Raw genomic sequence first — 24,332 nt, forward strand, 5'->3', positions numbered from 1 at the left:
ATTCCCTCTGTGTTTCATAACTGGCATCTTTTTGTAAGGTCCAGATATTTTTCAAATAGGTCAGTTAGTTACTCTAGTATACCGTTCCCCCAGAAAAGCAGGATATATTTTTAATTTTTATTCTTTACTTTATAATTAAAAATAAGGAATTACTTAATGTCTATCTTGTGTCTTTTTCAGGTGTTTTCTTTTGGGTAACTTTGTGAGGTTATTAGTTTTATACATTTGGCTGACAAGATGGCTCTCACATAAACTTGACAGCTTGAGTTCAACCCAAGAATCCACAATGAAGAGAGAGAACAGACTCCAACCCCAGAATCTGCAGCTAAGAGAGATTCTTGAAAGTTGTCTTTGGACTTCCATATGAGTGCTGTGGTAGTACATGCCCCAACCCCTGACAACAAAATAGTGTCCTCATAAACATTAAATAGATTAATTTACTTTACTATTTTTGCCTGCATGGATGTTTGTGCACCATGTGCATGTCTGATGCACATCCAGGCAAGAAGAGGGCATCAGATCCCCTAGAACAGATGGTTTGAACACCATGTAGGTGCTGGGAATTGAACCCAGGTCCTCTGGAAGAAGAGTCAGTGCTCTTACCTGTCAAGTCATCCCTCTGACCATATTACTTTTAAATCTTATTATAAAAATATGATTCTAGATTATCCTCAACACTTGCTTAAGTATATCACTGTTGGTTTGCAGCTTCAAATTCTTACAGATCCCAGAGCTTATTCAACTTGCTTGGGAGGACTTAATTAACCATAAGCTTCCCCTAGCTCCTAGTAACAAACAGGCTACTCTTCAAGTCTATGAATTTGTCTATTTCATATAATTCATGCAAATAGATGCAGGTAGTATTTGGATGTTTGTAACTGATGTGTTTCACTTGGCATGTTCTCAAACTTTTTCAATATCGTCACATACAGCCTTTTCTTTTCAGATCTGAATAATATTCCATCTAATATAGGAATATTTTATGTATAAATATCACTTTTCTTTGTTTCATCATTTATCCATGGACATTTAGACAGTTTCTACCTCATGGCTATGGTGAATAATGCTGCAACAAACACAGGAGAGTTGACACATCTCTGGGATCCTGTTTTCAATTCTTTTGGATAAACACCAGAAAAGAGTTGCTGGATCCTGGTCACCACATGCTTTATACCATGCTAGAACCTCCCTACTGTTCTCCACAGCTGCACTGCCTTGCATGTCCCCTAACAGTCCCTGAATCTTGCCAGCACTGTTTGGCTTTGCTTTTTGAGAACCATCCTCACGGGGTAAGATACCATCTTACTGAGGTTTTAATTTACATTTTCTCAGCAATTAAGGCCATTGAGCATTAACTCATGTACTTGCTGGCCATGTAGGGTCCTTTGGAAAACGGTGTGCTGAACTCCTGCAGAGTTTAGTAGTTTCTTGAATGTTTTGGGGGATTATAACCCCTTCGTAGATACAGGGCTGGCCAATATCTTCTTGTCTATCTGTAGATTAATTATTATCTATACTTTCTCCTTTTCGGTTTGATTTGCCTGATACCATCATACTTTTGTTTCCATTGACTGTGCCTTGGTGCCACAAAATCTTGACCCAAAACAATGCCGTGAATGTTTCCTGTTAGGAATTTTGTCATTTCTGATTTTCATGTATGCCTTTAGTCCATTTTAAGTTTCTTTTGTGTGTGATGTAAAGGAGGGTCCAATTTCATGGTTTAACATGAGAGTATCTGTGATGATTACTGATGAGAGCATTGGTGATTATTATCAGCTTGATAGACTTTGGAATCACCTGGAAGATGGACCTCTGGACATGTGTAGGATGGATTTTCTTATCATTAATGGAGGTGGGAAGACCTGGCCATTCTGCATGGCACCATTTATAGGATGTGATCCTAGACTGTGTAAACAGAGAAAGCAGCTGAGCAGCTGCCAGCCCTTACCAGTCTCTTCTTCTTGTGGATGCCATGTGACTAACTGCTTCAAGTTCCTGTCACCTTGACTGCCCTGCCATGATGGCCAACACTCCCTAATTGTAAGCCAGAACAGACTCTCTCTTAAGTTGCATTTGTTATTTATTTGTTTATTTATTGATTTATTCATTCATCTATTTATTTATTTGGTTGGTTGTTTTTTTCCAGACAGGGTTTCTCTGTGTGTCTCTGGCTGTCCTGGAACTTGTTCTGTAGACCAGGCTGGCCTTGAACTCACAGAGATCCTGCCTCTGCCTCCCAAGTGCTGGGATTAAAGGTGTGCACCACCACCACCCAGATTGTTAAGAGCATTTTATCACAGTAACAGGAAAAGAAATGGAAAACAGTATCAAGAATTACTCACCCAAGAGACTGCTCTTTCACAGCTGTGTGCTTGGAGCCCTTGTTGGTAGTCACTATCACACAGGGGTTTGTTTCTGGAGTTTATATTCTGTTCTACTGGTCTATAGATATTTCTTGATGCCAGTGTGTGTGTGTGTGTGTGTGGTGTGAACTCTACTAATAAAAACCAATTAGAATTAAATGCAGTAAAGTTACAGGATGAAAAATCAATGTACAAAAATCAGTGTGCTTCTTTCTGCACACTAAGTGTCTGAAAGGAATATTAGGAAAGCACTCTTCTTTACAAAAGCACCAACAAGAATAGAACACCTAGGAACAAATTTCACTGAGCGGGTAGAAGACTTGAATATTGGAAACTAGGAAATGCTGATTGAAAGAAATTAAGATGCAAGTAAATGGAAAGAGATCTCCTGCTCATGTGGGAAGACTTGAAATGTTAAACTATCTATGTACCCCAAACTGTCTATAGAGCATGCACCTTATCAAGATCGCAATGGCATGCTTCTAAGAAATAGGGAAGATTCTGTAATTTTTATGGAACCACAAATAGGACTGGAACTTTAGTTCAGAGGTAAAGTATTTGTCTTATGTGCATGATGCCCTGGGTCCAATAAGTGTGTGTGTGTGTGTGTGTGTGAGAGAGAGAGAGAGAGAGAGAGAGAGAGAGAGAGAGAGAGAGAGAGAGAGAGAGAGAGAGAGAGAGAGAGAGAGAGAGAGGTGAGAGAGGGGGGTTATCTTTTGGGGAGTGGATCTTCAATTTACTCACTATTCTTCAACTTTGACCAGTGTGGCACATTAACTGCCTTTTATGTCATTTTGACACAATTCTATTGAACCATGGAAGACCTTCTTGCTTTTTGATAGAACAAGGTATCTTAGGTTCACCTTAAACTTTCTTTGACCTGTACCTGGAATTGGCCAGTAAGGAGTCCTAGACCCTTTAAATAGGGACACTGGGGTCCTGTGGTTCTTGTTGTCACTGAGATAGTGGTACTGACAAGCCAGTTATTTATAAGACTATAACTTGGGCTAGGTGGTGGTGGCGGCAGCCCACATCTTTAATCCCAGCACTCGGGAGGCAGAGGCAGGTGGATGTCTGTGAGTTCAAGGCCAGCCTGGTCTACAGAGTTAGTTCAAGGCCAGCCCAGCCTGTCTCAAAAAAAAAAAAAGAATATAACTTGGAGCCCCTGGATTCTCATTCTCAGGCTGCTGGCTTTACCTCTGGCCTGAAATCAGCTCACAACAGTTCTCATGCATGAGGCAACCTTCTGCTGGGCCAATGGGTGATTTTTTTCAGCTCGGACTAGATTTGGGAAATCTTCCATCCTTCCTGTTGCACCACTGGTGATTTCACAGCACTTCTGCTGTGCTTGGGCTGGGGGTGACAGAGGGGCACTCAGCGCCTGCTTTCCTGATGAGGCTGATACTGGCTGTGAATCCTGTTGGTAGAAAGAGCAGACGCTGTTGGTCCCCTCACTCAGTCCCAAGTGCATGGGAGGCTAGTGGCTCAGGGCAGCTTGTCTAGAGCAGCTCATCCCTTGGTCTTGGCTGCAGCTCAGGGAACGACACTAGCACTTGGTGCCATTCTGCAGCCACCAGGGACTTTTGCTGAAACCGCTGGGCTAGAGGAGCCCGGGGGAGTGAAAGCTGAGTAGATGCTGCTTTCTCACTGTGGAGACTTGAGCGAGAGGTAGAGAGGCTTTTAGCTGAACAGGAACTTTCCTGGGAACCAGATCCAAAGCGGGGTTTTCATGTATGTAATTTCCCCCAGAGGATACAGAACACAGTGCTCTATGGATATGGATATATCCATATCACCAATACATCTTATGATTGTTACGTGTGTCTGTGTCTGTGTGTGCTCATTATGTGCAACAGTAGGTGTGGATGCAGAGCCAGAGGACTACCTTGGATGTCATTTCTCAGAGGTGCTGCCCATCTTGTTTGTGTGTGTGTGTGTGTGTGTGTGTGTGGGTGTGTTATTTTGTTTTGGGAGACTAGGTCTTTCTTATGGAGCTTGCCAGGTAAGCTAGGCTTAGGGATTACAAGTGCACTGCTATGCCCAGCTTTTAAAATATGGGTCCTGAAGATTTAATTGAGGCCTTCATATTTGCAGGACAAGCATTTTCTAACTGAGCTGTGTCCCTAGTCATCATTCTTATTTTGGAAAATAAATTTGAGTTGAATTTCTGTCATTCACAAGCACAAAAATAACAATACCAAAGACAATGCCAAAAGGTTGACAATTTTCTAGCATTTTCCACATTATTTTTACTAAATTTGCATTTCAAGACTTGAGATAGCATTCTTACCTCCATCTGATAGAGCCTGAAAGGGAACTGAGGCTGAGATTGGTGGCACATGTTTTTAATTCCAGCACTCAGAGGCAGAGGCAGAACTCTCCGTGAGTTCAAAGTCAGCCAGGACCACACAGTGAGACCCCGTCTCAAAACCTAAGCATGCTGATTGCATGACTGGCATGTGGCAGACCCAAGACTGTAACCAGAGCGCTTTGAGTCCAGACTCCATCCTCCAAATCCCTTAAAGGTTGTTTGCAATTTAAAAATAATTAAAAGTACCGGTGCTTAGTTAATAGGAGCTAGAAAATTAGCTGTAACACTGCGCTCAGTCCGTGTGTTCGGCACCTCATTTCCTTGGCAGTTCACGGGGTTAGAAGCTGTGCCTAGCTGCCCCCAGCTTCCATCACCAAGTGCCCAGTTTCCCTCTGCAGAAGTCCTTCTGGTTTCCTTAAAAACTGACAGCGATGGGGCTGGAGAGATGGCTCAGCAGTTAAGAGCACAGACAGCTCTTCAGAGGACCCAGGGTTCAATTCCCAGTACTCACATGGCAGCTCACTGCCGTCTATGACTCAAGTTCCAGAGGGTCTGACACCGTCATACCAGTGACATAAAATAAATTTAAAATAAATCATTTTTTTAAAAAACCTGACAACTACAGCCATTAGCAGAGGAACTGGAACCAGTCCTGATGAGATGAGGCAGGGCAGACTTTCCATAACTTAACATTTGTTGAGGGGAAGTTCTGCTCCTGCAGTGATGGAATTCCTTCCCAAGGTAAATATCAGCTTCATGCTTCTCCACACGCAATCTTTATGTTTCACGGATGCGATTTCATTAAAGCATTATAAATTGAATTAAATTACCAGCCGTCTTTCTTAAGTACATTCGATAACAAGTAAACTCCACCAAAGTGATGTGGTCATTACAGGCTCATTTCACCCTATTCTCCGGCACCTTTCTAATGATCATCCCGTTAACAGGCACAGATGTGTTTCTACATCTTTGATTTCAGAAAAAGAAAAACAATGAAAATTCTGCATTCCATCAGCATCTAATTGGGGCATCTCTGGGGGAAGGTATTCTTTTCAAAAGCGCAATTACATTGCACTTAATGTCTGGCGATAATTCTCTTAAGTTTACAGCCAGCGTGCTTCTGGGAAATTAATAATGATGGTACCAAAAGAGAGGTTTGGTTGCCTCATCCCTTTCCCAAACACCCAATCATGGACTTGGGCATGTTAAGAAGGCTGGAAAAACCACACAGCTGTGGAGTCAAAGGTTATGTGCCTGGGCAGCACCAACACTTAGTCCCCTTTTTCTGTCTTGTAAGAATTTGGTGAAGTCTTGAGAGTCAGAGAAATACCTCACTTTGGCACCTACAATAGCTACCTCTGGAGTCTCACCCTCCAGGGACTTAACTCCTGGAGTCTCTATATCTCAGGGGTGTTGTGGGAATTTGGTCTGTCAGCCAATTGTACTGGGGCAGCTTGGCCCAATCGGCACGGTTTTATCTGGGAATATGTAACGGGATAAAAGTGAAGGGCAGGGGTCACACACTCTCTTGGCCTGTGGTGGGTTCACTGGCAGCAGTGGCTTGGTGACTTTCCCCAGACCTCCTTGATCTCCCTTGGGAAAGAGGATCAGCGGCTGAAGCAGCAGAAGCCTTGCAGCCTCGTTCTGTATTGAGCGTGTACTTTTTATTTTGCATCTGCTTAATAAACCTGACTTAATCACAGAGATCCATCCCTCATTACAGGGGTCCACTTGCATTGAGGAAATGCTTCCTCAGCCTAGTGTAATTTCCAGAAGGCATTTTCAGGCCCAAGGTTGGCTGACAATGGCCACACCCATTTCCAAAGAAAGAAGCCCATCATCCTGTTAGCCTGCACAGCACACCTGACCCAAAAAGCAGGACTGAACTATCTTAGCTGATCCAAGTTTCTAGTGGGGGCTGCTGGTTCTGTATGGCATCTTCACCAGGAAATAGCTGTATGTAAATCCTATATGAGTCTCCACTCTAGTCTAACATTAATGTGAACCCATCCTTGGCTGCTTAACCTTTATGATCTTCATGAGAAATGCATACAAACTCTCAAGAGTAAGCACCATGGGAATTAGGGAGATGGCTTAGTGGGTGAAGAGCTTGCTGTATAAGAATGAGCACCTACTGGATCCCCAGTATTTCATGGACATGGTTGATGACCAAAGTTTCTATCCCACTGGGGCCTGCAGAGATTTGATCCCAAATATACAAATACACAGACGCTTATATTAATTGTAAATTGTTTGTGGCCTATATCTCAGGCTTCTTACTTACTAGCTCTAACTTAATTATTAACCCATTTCTATTAATCTATGTATCTCCACATAGTCTTGGCTTACCAGAGAATGCCCGACCTCTTGCTCCATCAGCAGCTACATGGAGTCTCCCTCTCTGTATTACTCTTCCTAGAATTCGCCTTGTCTGGTAGCCCCACCTGTCCCTCCTGATTGGCTACTGACCAATCAACATTTATTCATCAACCAATAAGAGAAACATATATTCACAGCATACAGAAGGACATCCCCCATCACATGGTACATACACCCGTTACCCAGTGCTGGGGATCTAGAAACTGGCAGGTTCCCAGGGTTCACCAACCATCCAATCTAGCCAAATCAGTGAGCTCCAGATTCAGTTAGAGACCCTGTCTCAAAAAATAAGGTTGGTTATGGTAAGGAAGGCAGCTAGCATGAACCTCTAAACTGTACATACACACGAAGGCAAAATGTTCATAAAACCTCTGCTGCTTCCCAGATATCTGCTGTGTCTGGAGGACCAGCAGGACAGACGTTTGGAGCTGGCCAGGAGAAATGGGAAAACCCTATAGGCAGTGGGGGTCAGGCTCACCCCATCCTGGGAAAATAGGAAGCTGCCTCAGCTACCTGGTGATGTCATATGAGGTCCATAAGCACCTTGTGAGCCACTGAATTTGCCTCTTAAAAAGATTTATTTTGTTTTTACTTATGTGTATGTGTGCATGTGATTGTATGTTACATGTATGTGGGTGCCTGCAGAGATCTTGGATTTCTTTGGAGGTTGAGTTACAGGTAGTGGTGAACCAGGAACTGAACTTAGAACCTCTGGAAGAACAGCAAATGTTCTCAGTTGCTGAGCCATCCCTCAAGCCCCTGAAATGACCACTTTCACCAGGGGTGGAATGGAAGCCACTGAGCTCATGGCTGGCTTACTCACCTCCTGGAAGTGGTCAGCAGAAAGCCATCTCTCCTGACCCTCGTTGGCACTTTGTCTGAACTCCTAGGATCACCACCTATCCCTCAGCTCTTCCTTATTGTGGAAGTGCCAGGAGTTGCTGTCTCACAGATGGGAATGCAATGCCTCACTCTAGTGTTTACCAGCTGTGTGGGCCTGAGCAAGCGGCTTTCTCATGCGAATCTCCAGCGGCCTCACCTACTATGTCCCCCAGTGAGGACAAACGATCAGCTTATGCCTGTCGTGTAGTGGGTGCCTTGGAAAGAGTAGCTTAGAATTTTCATTCAGTTACTTTGTGTGTATGTGTGTACGCAGGGGCACACGTGCACTGTGGTGGCACTGGAAGTCAGAGGACAACTTGCAAGACATGGCTTTCCCCTTCTACCAAGCAGGGGTTCTGGGGGCTGAACTCAGATTGTTGGGCTTGGCAGCAAGTGCCTTTTCTCGTGGAACCATCTCACCAGCCTGGAAATAGTAGCTTTCAGGGAAGATAAGGAGACAGATAGCAGAAGAAAACTGATGTCACCCTCTAGACTCTGTACTTGAGGCTTTCACGGGTGCACGCATTTGCACCCCGCATTATTTTTCATCTCAGTTTCTGAACAATGGAATTTTTTTTGTTTCTATCTCCTACTCAACCCTAGCAGCCATGAACGGAGCATGAGACTTCCTACATGTGATATGCATTTAGTAATTATTTTCTGCAAGGCACGAGGCAGTGTCCCAAAACTGCATAGGTGTGATCCTGCCAGTACACAAAGATAGGTGATAGGAGTATGCTGGTCACTGTATGGGTGAGAACAAACAGGTACATGCTGATGTGGATGAATGGAAGGATATGAAAACAGACCACCACATCTGGGCCAGATCCCGGGTTCTGAGTGATGGGGAGGGCTAGCCACTGCCTGGTAGATGAAACATTATCAAAACTGAGCACACCTCTGTGGAATGTCAATACACCAGGCTCTTGACCAGTTGGAACTTTAGCTAAAGCCATGTAGGGCCTGCAGGCAGCCACTTCAGATTCATCACCAGGCTTCTCCATCCCGACAAAGTGATGAAGCCCAACCTCAGAGTGAACCTTCCATCAGTGCCCAGATAACCAGCATCCAGGAAGAACCAACAGGCTCAGGACTGAGAGACAGAGTTGGCCAGCAGCTGAAGGGAATGAAGACAGGAAAGGTGATCGAGTCTGGCAAGGCTCCCTGGCTCCAGGGCCCTTATTCTCCAGATGTTTTGCCAGGAGGTTGAACTTGAGTCCAGGCTGTGGACATTCCTGGACATTGATAAAGGGCCTGGTCCTGAGCTGAATCCCTTAAGCCTTCATACAAGCCACACCCTTGGCCCCTTGCTATGGATGCACATTTGTAGAGCATCTTTCTCTAGCTGTGTGCTATGGGAATGGACAGCTGGAAAGCACAAGATGGGGAGACAGACACATTGGAAGGAAACCGTGGAGGAGAAGCTGCCCTTCCTCCCGGGATGTGGTTCCCCTTTCCTACCCAGGGAACTAGGAAACTTTAGATATCATGGACAAAGTCAAAATTGCCTGCTGAGACAATGCATGCTTCCCTAAAGTCTTCTCAATCAAATATGTCAAAGACAATACATAAACTGGGTCCTTAAAGTCCAAGTGATCTATAATCATGAATTCTAGCACTATCCTCTTTGCCTAAACATGGATGGCACCTCTCATAAATCCACCTTATAGCTTTGTTTACAAAAGAAAATTCTTCAAACTTTGTAAGTTAGACTCTCATGCAATAACTTGAGAACTACCCAAAACCTATATATGCCTAGGTGATCTTCCCTTCAGAAACCCATATCCATCCTTGGGTGTCTTATCTTTCCTTAGCACTTTCCCTCTTAACTTAAAATCCCCCCCTCTCTTTTCAAGATAGTGTTTCTCTGTGTAGCCCTGGCTATCCTGGACCAGGCTGGCCTTGAACTCAGTGATTCGCCTGCCTCTGCCTCCCAAGTTCTGGGATTAAAGGCCAGCATGCCGCTTCTGGGCATCACCTTATCTCTCTTAATGAATCTTTAGCTCTGCCTCATGCTGGCTTATCTTGAAATTGGTTTCATGGTCAAAGTCTGAAATTGTGTTTTGCCTGAATGGCGGTCTCTAAGAGGACAAGGAACTCTCAAGGCTGCTGTAGCCACAGGGGAGAGTGGTGCCTTGTCTCTGCTCCTGCTCATAGGAGCTCCGCAGCCCACTCTCAAGGTGAGGATGTAATTACACCACTAGACCCAAGATAAATGATGAATGGGTGTTTACTGGGAAGCAATAACACAGAAGGATACAAAGGATTGCTGGAGCGTTTCCCTGCTCTTCTTACTGGATCTGGGGACCCAACAGAAAGAGCTAAGGAAAGCCTAGCCTCAAACACCTCTCTTTCCACCTGAAGCCACACCCAGAGGGGTGTGGCCACCGCTTCAGGTCCACAGACCAGATGCCTATACCACTCTATTAGTAAACTCACAGTAAAACATTCCAATGGATCCCCCTGAGCATTTAGCACTTCTAGCCCCATTTTAGGAGGGTTGGGGGCATCTTCTTGGGGAAATTCCCCTGCTGCCATCTTGGAGTGGCTCCAGCCTTGGTTCTGGGTAGAGAGAACGTTTGCCTCCCAGCCTCTCCTTCCCTCAGACACGAGGGCCAGACCAAGCTATGTATGACTCCACCTGTCTCTCTCCTTGTGCCTTAGACCCCAAGCTCCCTGAGTCCCCTGATTTTATGGTTAACTCGGAGCAAAAGGCAGGATGCTTTGGAACCAACCCCAGAGCTTCTACCACCATTTATTAATCATCAAAAGTCGCTGGGGATTTGTCATATATTGGACAGTGAGAACACCATGCAGCCTTTAGCAGAGGCAAGTCATACCGCTACAGTCCAAGATCTGCAACTAGGCAAATGGGGCCTGGAAGATCATTCAGTGGATAAAGGCACGTGCTGTCAAGTCTGGTGTGATGGCTGTTCTTGGCTGTCAACTTGACTACATCTGAAATGAACTACAATCCAGAAATGGAGGGCACGCCAGTGAGAGATTTTTTTTTTCTTAGTTTGAAATAGGTGAATCCACTTTGGGAAGACACACCTTTAATCTGAGTCACACCTTCTGCTGGAAGCCTGTGTGAGGACATGGAAGAAGGAAACTTTTGCTCTTTGCCTGCTTGCTCTTACTTTGATGGAAAATCCATTCTTTTACTGGCTGGCTTTAGGAGCCTACATCTTCGGAATTCCAGTATCTACAGAAGACCAGCTGAAAGAACTGGTCTCGTGGATTGAGCAAATCCTGGATTCTTAACTTTCCTTTCATAGTCCACCATCATTGGATTATGCTTAGGGAGATCATGACCCATGAGATAAAAGTATTATTCATATGTTTTATTGGTCCTTAGCCCATAAGTCATTCTAGTAAATCCCACGTACGTGCGCCTGCTCACTCACACACACACACACACACACACACACACACACACACACACACACACACACACACGAAGCGAGATCGAGATCCATTCTGTGAGTCCTGCTACTCTAGAGAACCCTGACTAATATACCTGGAGACCTGAGTTCCATCCCTGAGCCCTGGAACCTACTTCTGCTGTGACATGTGTGCATCCATTAAAAACACCCTTTCTACAATCCAACAACAAAAAATGTAAAAATATAGAATATATTTAATATGGCTAAGTAGGTAAGCGACCACAGCAGAACATGCTGATAGCCAGAAGAGAAGGGTGCACAGAAGGCATCCAGATGGCGGTGGGTGGGCTGAAAGACAAACAAGGCTACTCAGGACAGATGGACTTACCCTGTCACAGTGGTTAGAAGTGTGAGGTCAAGGATCAAATGGTGGGTTAGCCGACACATCTCAAAGCTGATTTCCCCTTTAAAACAGTAAAAGAAATACCTTTTATCTCTTGGGTCATGGTTCTCCTAAGCATGAGATAAATATAGTAGGGGCTGAAGATGTGGCTCAGCAGTTAACAGCATGGTCCTTTCCTAGAGGACACAGATTCAATTCCCAGCACCCACATGGCAGCTCATAATCAAGCCTCTGTGATTCCAGTTCCATATTATCTGCTGCCCTCTTCTGGCCTCTATGGGCACTGCATGTACACATATGAGATACCTAGACACACATGCAAGAACACCCACACACATTTAAAAACAGATATGCAATACTCAGATGTGAAATGTTGATATTATAACTGATTTACTTATATGTAAAGTTCATTAGCTTAGCATCTGAAACTAAGGAAAATTCTTATGGATGAGAGTAGGTAAGAATTTCCAATGCTGATAGAATATCAAGTGCTACAAGACAGCTGAGAAAGACAGACAAAGATTATAGAATTTATAACAAGCTTACTGTTGGGAGGCCCTGCTAGTCAGAGGTTGCAGTCTACCATAGCCTGGCAGCTCTCTCTAAGCTCGACAGCATGAGGGACTCCCTACCTCCCCAGCAAGGACTTCCTGCTCTCTTACCTGCCCTTATCTGGAGAACGCCTCTAGGCCAGGAGGACTCACCTTATCTGAAAGCTGTCTCTAAACCTGGATGCCTGATTTATCTTTAGCAAGACTCTTGGCACAGTTCCCTGCTAGAAGCCTCTGCTACACATATGGTAACTAAGACTTGCACTAGGAGCTTTGCTATAGAACTCTACTGCCATATACAAAGCCCTATGATAGGAATGCGTCACTTAATGCAAATAAGGGTTTGTCCGCAAGCTTCCCAATCCTATATATTCCCTATACTCTGGAATAAAGTTGAGATGATTCATTGAAGTCGTCTCCTGGAGGGCTATTTCCATCTCTTTATCCACAGGTTACAAACCTTGTTCCCTGCTTCGTTTCCCTCCACCCTTGTGGACCAATGCACCAACGATGCCAAGGAAGAAGCAGAACCATAGCTTACTGTGACAAAATCTTTAGGGAACATCAACATTTGTTATTGTTATTGTTATTATTATGTATTTATTTATTGTGAAACAAGGTCCAGAGGTAATGACCAGAAATGGTGCTAGCCTAGTTCCCAGATGGGATCTATTTTTTTATGCTTGGTCTTCTGGCTCATTCTAATATTTCTAACCCCATGATGGGGCCCCTCACAGTCACCAGTTTTTATTACAGTGGGCTCCTAGTACCCGATTCTCCGTTGGTTTCATCCTAAACCATTATTTTCCCCCTGGCAGCATGTCAGTCATCATAAGATTCAGGCTCTCTAAACCTGGCTCCCCATGTAGAAAGAATCCTCTTCCATTCTGGCTCTTTGGGCCACTGTGGGTCCCCTTCTCACTGTGGAAGCACGCTCAGTACTGCAGCCAAAGGCCAAGACCCGCTAACCCAGAATGCTTAGAATGGTAGTTTGAATGACAGCATCCTGCTAGTCATTTACCTGTTTGTTGTCGGGTTTCTGCCCTACACCATCTCAATGTCTCCACCTTCTGGGTCCCAGTGAGACTCCATCAATCAGAAGTACCACTAGAAGACTGGAGAGCAGGACTCCGAGAAGCCAGTATGAACTTGGTAGTGTCACGGACAATAGACTGCTGTGTTCACTTAACATGGTCCCAACTTCTGCTCATCAGGCCTGCTGCAAATCTGGCTTCCACTAGCTGGCCCTACATTCTGGTTATCTTCCATGCTTTCTGGGTTTCCTAAGCCTTGGGGTGGCAGAGAGTATTTGCCATAGCCCCACTGATGGCTCTTGACCTGGTGGCCACCTGTGTCTCTGTTCCCCATAGACACTTTCCTTTATGGGCATAGTTGGAGTGCTTCCGTTGTGCTGACCTGAGTCTGAATCAAATGGCCCTTAAAGAGCATTCATCACTTCTCAGCTAAGATCAATTTAGTATATGTTCTTATCAGCTGGGTATGTCATATGTCTTCTATCCTACAGGAAAACCCAAGAGAGGTGTGGCTAGGCAGGCTCATCACTGGAGATCCACTGTGGATTAAGACCAATTGGGTCTTTCAGGTTACTTGCTTTTAATTGTGAGTGAGCCTGCCTGCTACTCCCTTTGTTGATATTTGTTTGTTTGTTTACAGTGTCGGGGGTAGAACCCAGAGCCTTATACACGCTGTGTAAGTGCTCTACCTCAGTACTCTCCATGGCTTGGCACTTTTGACTATGACTCTTAGATGTTGCCTTCCAGGAGGTCTGTAGAAGCAGCAGCAGCAGCAGGCCTATATAAACAGTAGCCACAGCAGCAACAAGCCCCTACAGGGTGCTTGCTGTACCAGGCATGGGTCCAAATGATTTTACATAGATTTACTTGGTGCTTGCAATTGCACTGGGGAGCAGTCCTCTATGTCTGTCTTACAGACAAGGAGACCAAAGCACAGAGAAGTAACTCCTGAAAAATCAAAGATTCCCTCTGCACACGTGTGGGATCAGGAGTGAGCTACAGACTTCCACTTTCCACATCTTGACTTGGGTACAGGTAAAAAACCCTCTGTCTAGATGACAGACACACCACACATGGAACAGCAAAGAACCAGTCCCCACTGAGGCCCCCCAGAGTGTGGGTAAGGATGGAGACACCCTGAAGCTCTGTTGGGGGCTTTCCTCTCTGCAGCTGCCAGCTGTGAAGCAGAACTTCTCTCTAATAAACTCTGAGTTATAAAAGGGGGATTACAGATTTATCTGCAGAAGCCATTTGTGGCTCAAAACAATCACCATGCTTGCAAGAAATGTGGCGGAGCGTTCTGTGGATATTGCAGAAAAACCGTGCCAAACCCTCACTCAGCATTCCAGTTGGTAGAATCCGAATGAAGTGAGGAAATAATCATGGGCTAAGATGATGCCTAATTAAAGCTAAATTTAGCCAGCTCTGGCTTTTCAGAGTTGTCATGAAATCCATTTCAACTCAGACAATAGTAACGGCAAGCCAAGATAACGAGGAAGGGGCTCGCATTTGAAGGGTGGATGTCGTCAATATGATAATTAAGATTTTTAAACTAAAAAGCATGATACCAGGACTACATGAAACTGGCAGTTCTTTGGTTGGTGTTTCAGTAACTTCACTGTGGTTTTCTGGCTCTCCAGCTTTGGAAATAAAAGGGGCAAAGAAGACAAGTGCCAGGCGATACTGTGACTCTTGCCTTTTCTGGTAGTTCTCAGTGGGACTGCAGCATGGAGGGGAGGTGGGGAAGACCATATCTTAATTACAAAGCAGGACAGATGTTGGCTCTGTCCTTTCTCTCCACTCTGTTACAGACCAGGGGCTGCACTACAGGTCTGGCTATCAGTGAAATCACCAGAAAGGGAGCCAGCAGGCCCTGGCCTGGGCACTTCAGTTCGGATCTCTACTTCTCTGTAAGGCTCTCTCTGTCTTCAATTACTACATGCCTCTGAGAAATGATTTGGAAGCATCTGAAATTTTCAGTCTCTGGGAACAGAAGTGGAGAGGAAATGGAAGTGGAGGAAAGGGTGGAAATCGTTGGTAGAAACAATGTCCTTCCCAGGCATGATTCTGAAACCCACATGTCGATCTAAAAGGCCAGGAGATCCAACTACTGTCTGTGCTCTCTGCTCTCAGAGGCCAGAAAGGAGTGCGCAGACCTGAGCATGAATTTTCTGGACTTAACTCTGCTGCAGGACACAAGAATACACTTGAATTTCTCTTAGAACCTTTCCCGTTCTGAAGAAGATCTTTTCATCTTTTTAGCTAATGTTGCAGAATGAAAAAGTGTATGATAGTGCCCCATGTTACAGACTAACAGATCAAGATTCCATGGTGTTGACTTCATACCCTAATACCACAGGACACTAAGCAGCATCTGAGACTCAAGCTGAGGGCTTGACTGCAGTCCAACCCTCCCACCTAGCCACCTCTCCTGTCAAAGCATCCTTATTGCAGAGCTTCTAATTTGAAGGTTTTCAAAATGTTTACTTATTTATGGAAGTGGGTTGGGGAGAGGGAAGCTGCCACTGCTGTGTGTGGCAGTAAGAGGACCACACATTCTTTCCTTTGATGATGTGGGTCCAGTGGGGGAGGCTGGGGTTGGGGAGGGGTGGGGTTGGGGATAGGGGGTAATGGTCAAAGTCAGGTGGTTAGGGGGCAGGCTCCTTTACCTACTAAGCCATTTTGTTGATCCTATTTTGAAGACTTTAAAGATGACTTTAAAAGATGCCAACAACTGCTGCACATCTGCAATCTCAGGACCCAGGATGCTGAGGCAGGAGGATTGCTTCTAGTTTGAAGCCAACCTGATCTACAAAATCAGTTCTAGGTCAGCCTGGGTTACAGTTTGAGACCCTGTCTCAAAACAAAACAAAACAAAACAAAACAAAACAAAAAACAAATTTGAGGGGGGTGGGAGGAAGGAAGGGTTAGAACTCATCCTATTTATATAACACACATCAGATCCCATACAGGCCTGCCAGGTCCTCTAACACAAGGTAATGATGAGATTGATCATTTATTAATAAGGAATGTGCTAGAAGCTTCAGAATTTCATTAAAAAAAAGCACCATGTTAATAGCAAAGGCTTAAAGGAGTTTTCTGTCACTTGGCAACTAGCCAAGGAAATAGTAAGAAACTGCCCCACCTGTTCATTCTATAATCAAACTCCATTACCAGCAGGCAGTAATCCCAAAGGTATTCACAGAAATAAAACCTAGCAAATGAATGTATTTCACTTTCCAGAATTTGGAAGTTTGAACTATGTACACCATACCGTAGACACGTTTTTTCAGGCTTCCAATGGGCTACTGCTCTTAGCTTGAAAAGGCTAATTCTGTTATCACACACCTCTTAGAGGTGATGGCAGTTATGGGTATACCTGCACAAATAAAAAGTGACAATTCTCCAGCATATGTCTCCAGCAAATTGCAACAGTTTTTCAAATTGTAACAATAGGTGGCGCACGCCTTTAATCCCAGCACTCGGGAGGCTGAGGCAGGCGGATCTCTGTGAGTTCGAGGCCAGCGTGGTCTACAAGAGCTAGTTCCAGGACAGGCTCCAAAACAATACAGAGAAACCCTGTCTCGAAAAACAAAACAAAACAAAACAAAACAAAAAACAGAAAATAAAACATGTAACTGGTATGTATACCTTGCAATCCTACAGGACAAACAGTGGTTGAGAGATCTAACCCAGCCTTAAAAGAAATGTTCCATAACAGCTAGGGGGAACAAAGGCCCTCCAAACACAATTACATAATGCTTTATTAACTTTAAACTTTCTTAATGCTAATGAGAAAAGACACACAGCTGCAGAAAGACATTGGACTACAGAAAAAACTTTGGAGCTAAATCAATCGGTGTATTTCAAGGATGTTATGACCTCAGTTTGGAAACCAGGATACCTGTTACGTTGGGGAAGGGGTTTCGCCCTTGTTTCCGTGGGAGAAGAGAAGCTTTGAATTCCATCAAAATTGATTAAGATTCAATCTGAACAGGAGAAACCTCGGGAGGAGGAAAGATGACAGCTCAGCCACAAAGTCAAATTCTACTACTATGAGTAAGGAGACCTCATAAAGGGAAAGAGAAGTGTTTTGTTTTTGTCTTCATAGGAAAACCCATCTCCAAACAACGTAAAATACTGAATGTATGGATATCTGAAGAAGGGAGGATGGCTATCCAAAGAACCATCAAACAAAGAAGAATCTCATTAGTATCAATGTCTAATTCTCTTAACCTTGTACACATAATATGTATTTCTCTTCTTAATGCTCTTTTGGTCCCAATTCACTTAAACCGAAGCTGGCTTTGGCTCTCCTCCTCTAAATCCAAGCGTGTTGGTAAAATAAAATACAGAGTGTCTGTATTATATCAAGGAGCCAATTGATATAAGACAGAAGAAAACAAAATCTAGGAACTGTCATCTGTTTATATTCGGTTCTTTCTCTGAAAATCTAATTTCCCTCATACTTACCGTCTTCCTTATTGTTGCCTTTCCCGGTATGCATACATATAAAAGTTGAAAATTTCTTCATTGATATTAACGTTTGAGTTTTCCACAGAGAACAAGTAATTTCCTCACAGCAATCATCAAAAACTTTGGAAAGACTCAACCTGACAAGTACCATCCTGATACTGATTTGGAACTACATGGCTCTACACAACTCCAGACCAATGAAATGATATGGTGTGCACCTTCTACAATCTGGCCAGAGCCTCAGACAAGAGCTTCAATCAACATTAGAACTTCAGTCAAAAACTTCAACCAAGCATCTCCTGTCAACAAAGACTAAATGCAAATGAGACTTTCGTTCCGTTAACATTTTCTTCCTGCAGGATCCCATGAGGTTGTCGTTGTCCCATCTTAGCAGGAAGCAATTTTGAGAATACTATGCCCCCTTTCCCTACTGTAGATATTGCAGGATAGTTTACACCTGTTAGGGTTAGTTTTCAATTATTTATGGTTGAGATTGGAAGGAGGGGTTCAGACTTGGGCATCTCTTTCAGATAAGTTTAGGGTTTAGATGGGATAGATATACTTAGGATAGGATAGAGGTAGATTATAATTTGCTTATCATCTTCTATGTATATATGCTGTATATGTTTGAGTTTTGTATCAAGTATAAATCTTTTATTTAGACTAAAAGTGGGAATTATAGGGGAGATCTCACATACCTGAGGTACTGACCACACCCGTTTGGGGCGTGGACAGAGGGACGTGGGAAAGGCGAGAGATAAAAGGGGAAAAGAAAGGAAAGCTCTTTCTCTCTCGGATCCTGGCCGAGGTTCGGAGACCATAGAACGCTGACCTGGTTCTCATGTAAGTTACTTATCTCCATCCTAATAAAGATCCAACTACCTTTTCTCGGCATCCTTGGTGTGACTCATTTCCCTACACAAAAGAAGGAAGGAAGGAAGGAAGGAAGGAAGGAAGGAAGGAAGGAAGGAAGGAAGGAAGGAAGAACTATGCAAAGCTGCTAGTTTCAACTTTAAAATATCTAGATAATGGGAAAAAAAAGAGTGCATGTGTTGCGTCTGCTGCGCGGCCTGTGTCCGAGAACGTGCGGAGGGTGTCGGGGATTGACAACACAGAGACTTGTTCAACGATGTAAAGAAAACTTTAAACAGGCTCCAAAAAGGTTCAAGAAAACTTCCTAAGAAAGGCTCCCACCAGAGAAGCTTCTGCTCTCTCCTCTCTCCTGGCTGGTTCTGCTCTGACCCCAGAAACTGATCTGGGCGTGGCAGAAGAGGTGGTTAGTCTTTGGACAAGGTCGAGGTCAGGGTGGTTTCTGTGGGCAGGCCTTTTCCAGGAACTTAATGCCCCCAGGCATTGTATTGTTTTTAGTAAACATGTTTTTAGTAAACATTGTCTTACAGCTGCCTACTCCCAGGCAGAAGGGGAAGTGGGTCTCTGCTCAAGGTCTGGTGTTCCCACATGCATGAACCCTGGCCTCAGCACATTACTCAAAAAGGAGCCTAAATTACAACATTTTCTGGAGAAGTGACACCACACATTCACTAGATCCAAGGCTTTTCAATACTCAGGAGAATCAGATATGAGGAAGAAAGTGATGGATTCCACATGTATATGTGAGTATGTGTTTAAAATCAATGTTAGTATCAAAAAAGCATGAAGGTAGTCTTTGCTCTTCCCTGACCTCTAGAGAGAATCCACTGTTAATTCTGACACTCCACCCCAGCCCCATACCTTGACCAGGATTTTTGGCTCTGATTCTCCAAGTATGGTCCAAGGAAGAAAACTGTGTGCATCAGGTGGGGCTGACAAATGCAAGTAATAAATAAATCTCTCTTCATCTCTTCAGGAGACTTTCAAACGTAGGTGGTTTAAGTAACTTAATGTAGTATGTGATAGAAAATAAAGTGGACCAAGGAAGATAATAAAAGCCAGGTGTCCTAAAGTAATTGTGTCATTCAGGGCTAAAGAAGGTATTTTCTAAAGCCATTTCCATATCTCCCTCCCTATGCGCCCCCCCTTTTTTGATGTCATTCTTTTTTTCCCTCTTCCTTTTTTTATTTAAGTTAGAAACAAGCTTGTTTCACATGTCAATCCCAACTTCCTCTCCCTCCCCTCCTCCCCCACTCTCCCTACCAGACTCACCACCCCCCACCCAATCTCCACTCCTGATCCCCAAGAAGGGTGAGGCCCTCCATGGTGGATCTTCAGTGTCTGTCATTTCATCCAGGGTAGGGTTTAGGCCTTTCTTCAAGAGTCCAGGCAGAGAGAGCATTCTTCATTGTGGGATGGGCACGCAAAGTCTATTTGTACGCCAGGGATAAATACTACCCAAGTCCCCATAGATTACCTAGGACTCCTCACTGACACTCACATTCAGGGGGTCTGGGTCAGTCCCATGCTATCCACACAGCCATCAATCTGGGGTCCAAGAGCTCCCCCTTATTCAGGTCAACTGTTTCTGTGGGTTAAACCAGCCCACTCTTAACTCCTTTGCCCATCTGTTCTCCCTTTATGTCACTGGATTCCAGGAGTTCAGTTCAGTGTTTAGCTATGGGTGTCTGCCTCTGCTTCCATCAGTCGCTGAATGAAGGTTCTGTTTCCCAACCTCTCTGACAGTGGGATTGTATGCTGGCACTCCCCTGATTCATGTCTAAAATCCATATATGAGTGAGTACATGTCATGTTTCTCTTTTTGTGACTGGGTTACCTCACTCAGGATGGTTTCTTCTAGTGCCATCTATTTGCCTGCAAATTTCAAGATTCCATTGTCTTTTTCTGCTGAATAGTACTCCATTGTGTAAATGTACCACATTTTCTCTATCCACTCTTCAATTGAGAGGCATGTAGGTTGCTTCCAGGTTCTGGCTATTACAAATAATGCTGCTATGAACATAGTAGAACAGACATCCTTGTATGAATGTGCATCTTTTGGGTATATGCTAAAGAGTGGAATTGCTGGGTCTTGTGGTAGACTGATTCCCATTTTCCTGAGGAATCTCCATACTGCTTTCCAAAGTGGCTGTACAAGTCTCCACGAGCAGTGGAGGAGTGTTCCCCTTTCACCACATCCTCTCCAGCATAAACTGTCACTGGTATTTTTTATGTTAGCCATTCTGGCAGGAGTAAGATGCTATCTCAGAGTTGTTTTGATTTGCATTTCCCAGATGGCTAGGGATGTTGAGCATTTTCTTAAGTGTCTCTCAGCCATTTTAGACTCCTCTAGTGAGAATTCTCTATTTAGTTCTGTACCCCGCTTTTTGATTGGATCCTTTGGTGTTTTGGAGTTTGCTTCTTGAGTTCTTTGTAAATTTTGGAGATCAGCCCTCTGTCAGATGTGGGGTTAGTGAGTATATTTTCCCAATCTGTGGATTGCCTTTTTGTCTTGCTGGCTGTTTCCTCTGCCTTACAGAAGCTTCTCAGTGTCAGGAGGTCCCATTTATTAATTGTCAATCTTAGTGTCTGTGCTATTGGAGTTCTGTTCAGGAAGCCGTCTCCTGTACCAATTCGTTCAAGGGTACCTCTTTCCCCTATGCGCCCATCTTATCATGTGATTTGACAGTACTTCCACCGAAGGCCAGTTCTGTACTTGTTCCCATGGGGTTTGGGCAGGTGTGTGATAATGGTGAAGTGGACATTATGTAACTTCTGGGGCTGGGACAAATACAAGGCAATGCAGCTCTGCCATGCCATCCTGGGACACTCACTGGGACATCCCATCCTGGGACATCCAGGCACCATGCTGTGGCAGCAGCTACCAGACAATGAGTAAAGCTGTAGACAGGGGATACCGCAGCCACTGTCACCTCTAACCTTCCTCGTATGTGCCCATGTATTAGAGGTGAGTGGCAAGCCAACCCCCCTGGATCCCACCATGAGGCACAAATCTTTGGTTTATGTCATAAGTGTAGAGCAGCCAGTTACATGACAGTAGCAACACGAATCAATGCCCTTTATGTCACCATTCCAATCTTTTAAGATGTACCTACCTACTAAAGGAAGAGGGACAGAGAAGTATAGGAGTCAACACAAGAATGGCAGACCCTGTCAATGTCCAGTCCAGATGACCTTGAACTCTTATGGTCCCTCAAGCTCAGGGGTCCTGAGCTCTTAGGGTCCTGTTGTAAGTACTAGAAACGTGTCATTATTGCTTGAAGCTCTCAAACAGGCAGGACAGAAAAGATGTGGGTGAGTTGGGGGTGTGACTCAATAGTTGAGATCTTCCCAGCATGCTTGAAGTCCCAGCTTTGATTTCCAGCATCACACAGAAAAAGAAAACATGCTGGGGGAGTTAGAACTCTGACAACATCTCTGAATCCAGAAAGGAATTGACCTAGACTCTAGCTCAGTGGTGGGGTGGGGCGGTGTCACACATAAGATATCCTGAATATCAGATATTAATGTTTCTATTTATCACAGTAGCAAAATTACAGTTATTATGTAGCAATAAAGTAATTTTATAGTTTAGGGTCACCATAACATGAAGAACTGTATTAAAGGGTTGTAGCATTTGGGAGGTTGATAACAACTACTCTAAAGGATAAATATCCTTGGCTTCCTTCTGCACATAGCAGATCTGAGACTCATTCTACATCACCCTTCAGGTCCCCACAGGGAAGAAACCCAGGGGCCCCACCCTCTGTGACTGTCTTCTCAATTGCAGCTTTGTTTTCCATTCTGCCACCCCCAGGTCCTTCTGTGCACCCGAGATCACCTATGAAACAAACGACCAGCACCAAGTCCCCACTGTCCACTTCTAGGGAAGACGTAGTGGTGGATAAGGCTGAACTGTTCTCACTGGCAAGAAGAATACAGACAGGGACGATCCATCTGGCTGGTTCAGTTGCTTCCAAAGGACTTAGACAGATGACTCCAACACCAAGCTCCATGTGGTGTTGGTTAAAGACTGTCAATTCAAAATTTCTGCTATACAATGAAGAATAGCAGAAAGGGTTCATTCATGAATTTGTCTCTGTGTTTTTTACTGCAAATGGCAAAACTGGGGGAATCTACTCGGGTAAAATAGAATTTGCTAGTTTGTCTAACTGAAGTGCTTTAGAAAAAGGAACCGGCTCACACCAGCATTCCTAATTCTTTCTGCTAGGAGCAAGCTCTGGGAAAGCCATGGGAAGGGGCAGCTTCCTGTTTAGGTCCCCTGCCCTCAGGACCAGGAGTAAGAACACAGTCTCTACCAACACTTCCCCAGGAAGTTAGCCATGGTGCTCACACCTGGATTAGGACTGCAGTCAGCACTGGGCAAGGAGATTGAATGGCATGGCCATCGGAGCTCTGTAGTGGAGAATGATGGTGCTAACTTCCATTCAAAACAAGCAGCCTGGAAGTGGTCAGGGGAGACTGAGAAAAGGGTACTTTACAAGGAAACGCACAAGAAATGCCCACCACAACATCAAGATAGTTTAGCATTAGTACACACCTGCAATCCCAGCACTTAGAGGTCCTCAGCAGGAGCACTGTGAGTCTGAGACCAGCCTGGGCTACAGAAAAGTTACAGATTAATCAGAGATATGCAAGGAGAGCTTGTTTCAACAACCAAGGAAACACACACACACACACACACACACACACACACACACACACACACCATGTGTGTGTATCTCCTGCCTATGATCCCAGCACCCAGGAGAGTGACTTAAGCAGGTAGCTCTCTGTAGTTGTTGGCCAGCCTGGGCTACAGAATGAGGGCCTGGGTAAATACAGATAGGCACATTTAAACCAATAAACTGTATCTTTTAGTCACTCAAAGCAATAAAAATTCCCTCTTTGGGAAAAATGTTTTAGTTTGCTAGAGACATAATAAAAATCCCTTAAATTGGGTAGTTTCTAAACAACAGATATTTGTTAGTTCTATTGCTTAGAAGGCCAACAAGGTGCATGACAAGACACAGTTTCAGGAACCACAGATGGTACCTTGTTTTTGGGGCTTCCCAGGTTGGGAGGGGCAGTTGAGTCTCTGTGATCTGATTCTACTCATCAGGCCTCCACCCTCACGATCTAATTATCTCCCTGAGGAGTCACTCTAAATAGCATCCCAACACCACCGTGAGGGTTGCTATTCTAGAACAGTCATTTGGAAGGACTCTGGTCTACTTCTTTAATCTTTAACTTGAAAAGTCCTGGCTGATAAATGTATGCAATTACTACATATGTTTCAGGGGATGGAGGGTTGGCTCGGAAATTAAGAGTACATACTGCTAATGCAGAGGACCTGGGCTCCATTCCCAGCAACCACATGGTGAGTCATAACTCTCCGTGACTCCAGTTCCAAGGGACCCAGCAGCTTTCTCTCTCCTTTACGGGCAATAGGCACCCATGTGGTGCACACACATACATGCAAGTGAAACACTCACACATATAAAGTAAAACTCAGCAAATATTTAAAAGATATGTGGCTGGGGAGATGGCTCAGTGACTTGCAAGTCCATGACCCTGAGTTTAGATCCCTCAGCACCCACCTAAAAGGATCAAGAATAGTAGCAAGTGTCAGAAGACAGGAGGATCCCTGGGGCTCAGTGACCAGCCAACCTAGCCA

The sequence above is a fragment of the Mesocricetus auratus genome, unplaced genomic scaffold (genome assembly GCF_017639785.1).
Source record: "Mesocricetus auratus isolate SY011 unplaced genomic scaffold, BCM_Maur_2.0 Super-Scaffold_100676, whole genome shotgun sequence".
In the NCBI taxonomy this organism is placed as follows: Eukaryota; Metazoa; Chordata; class Mammalia; order Rodentia; family Cricetidae; genus Mesocricetus; species Mesocricetus auratus.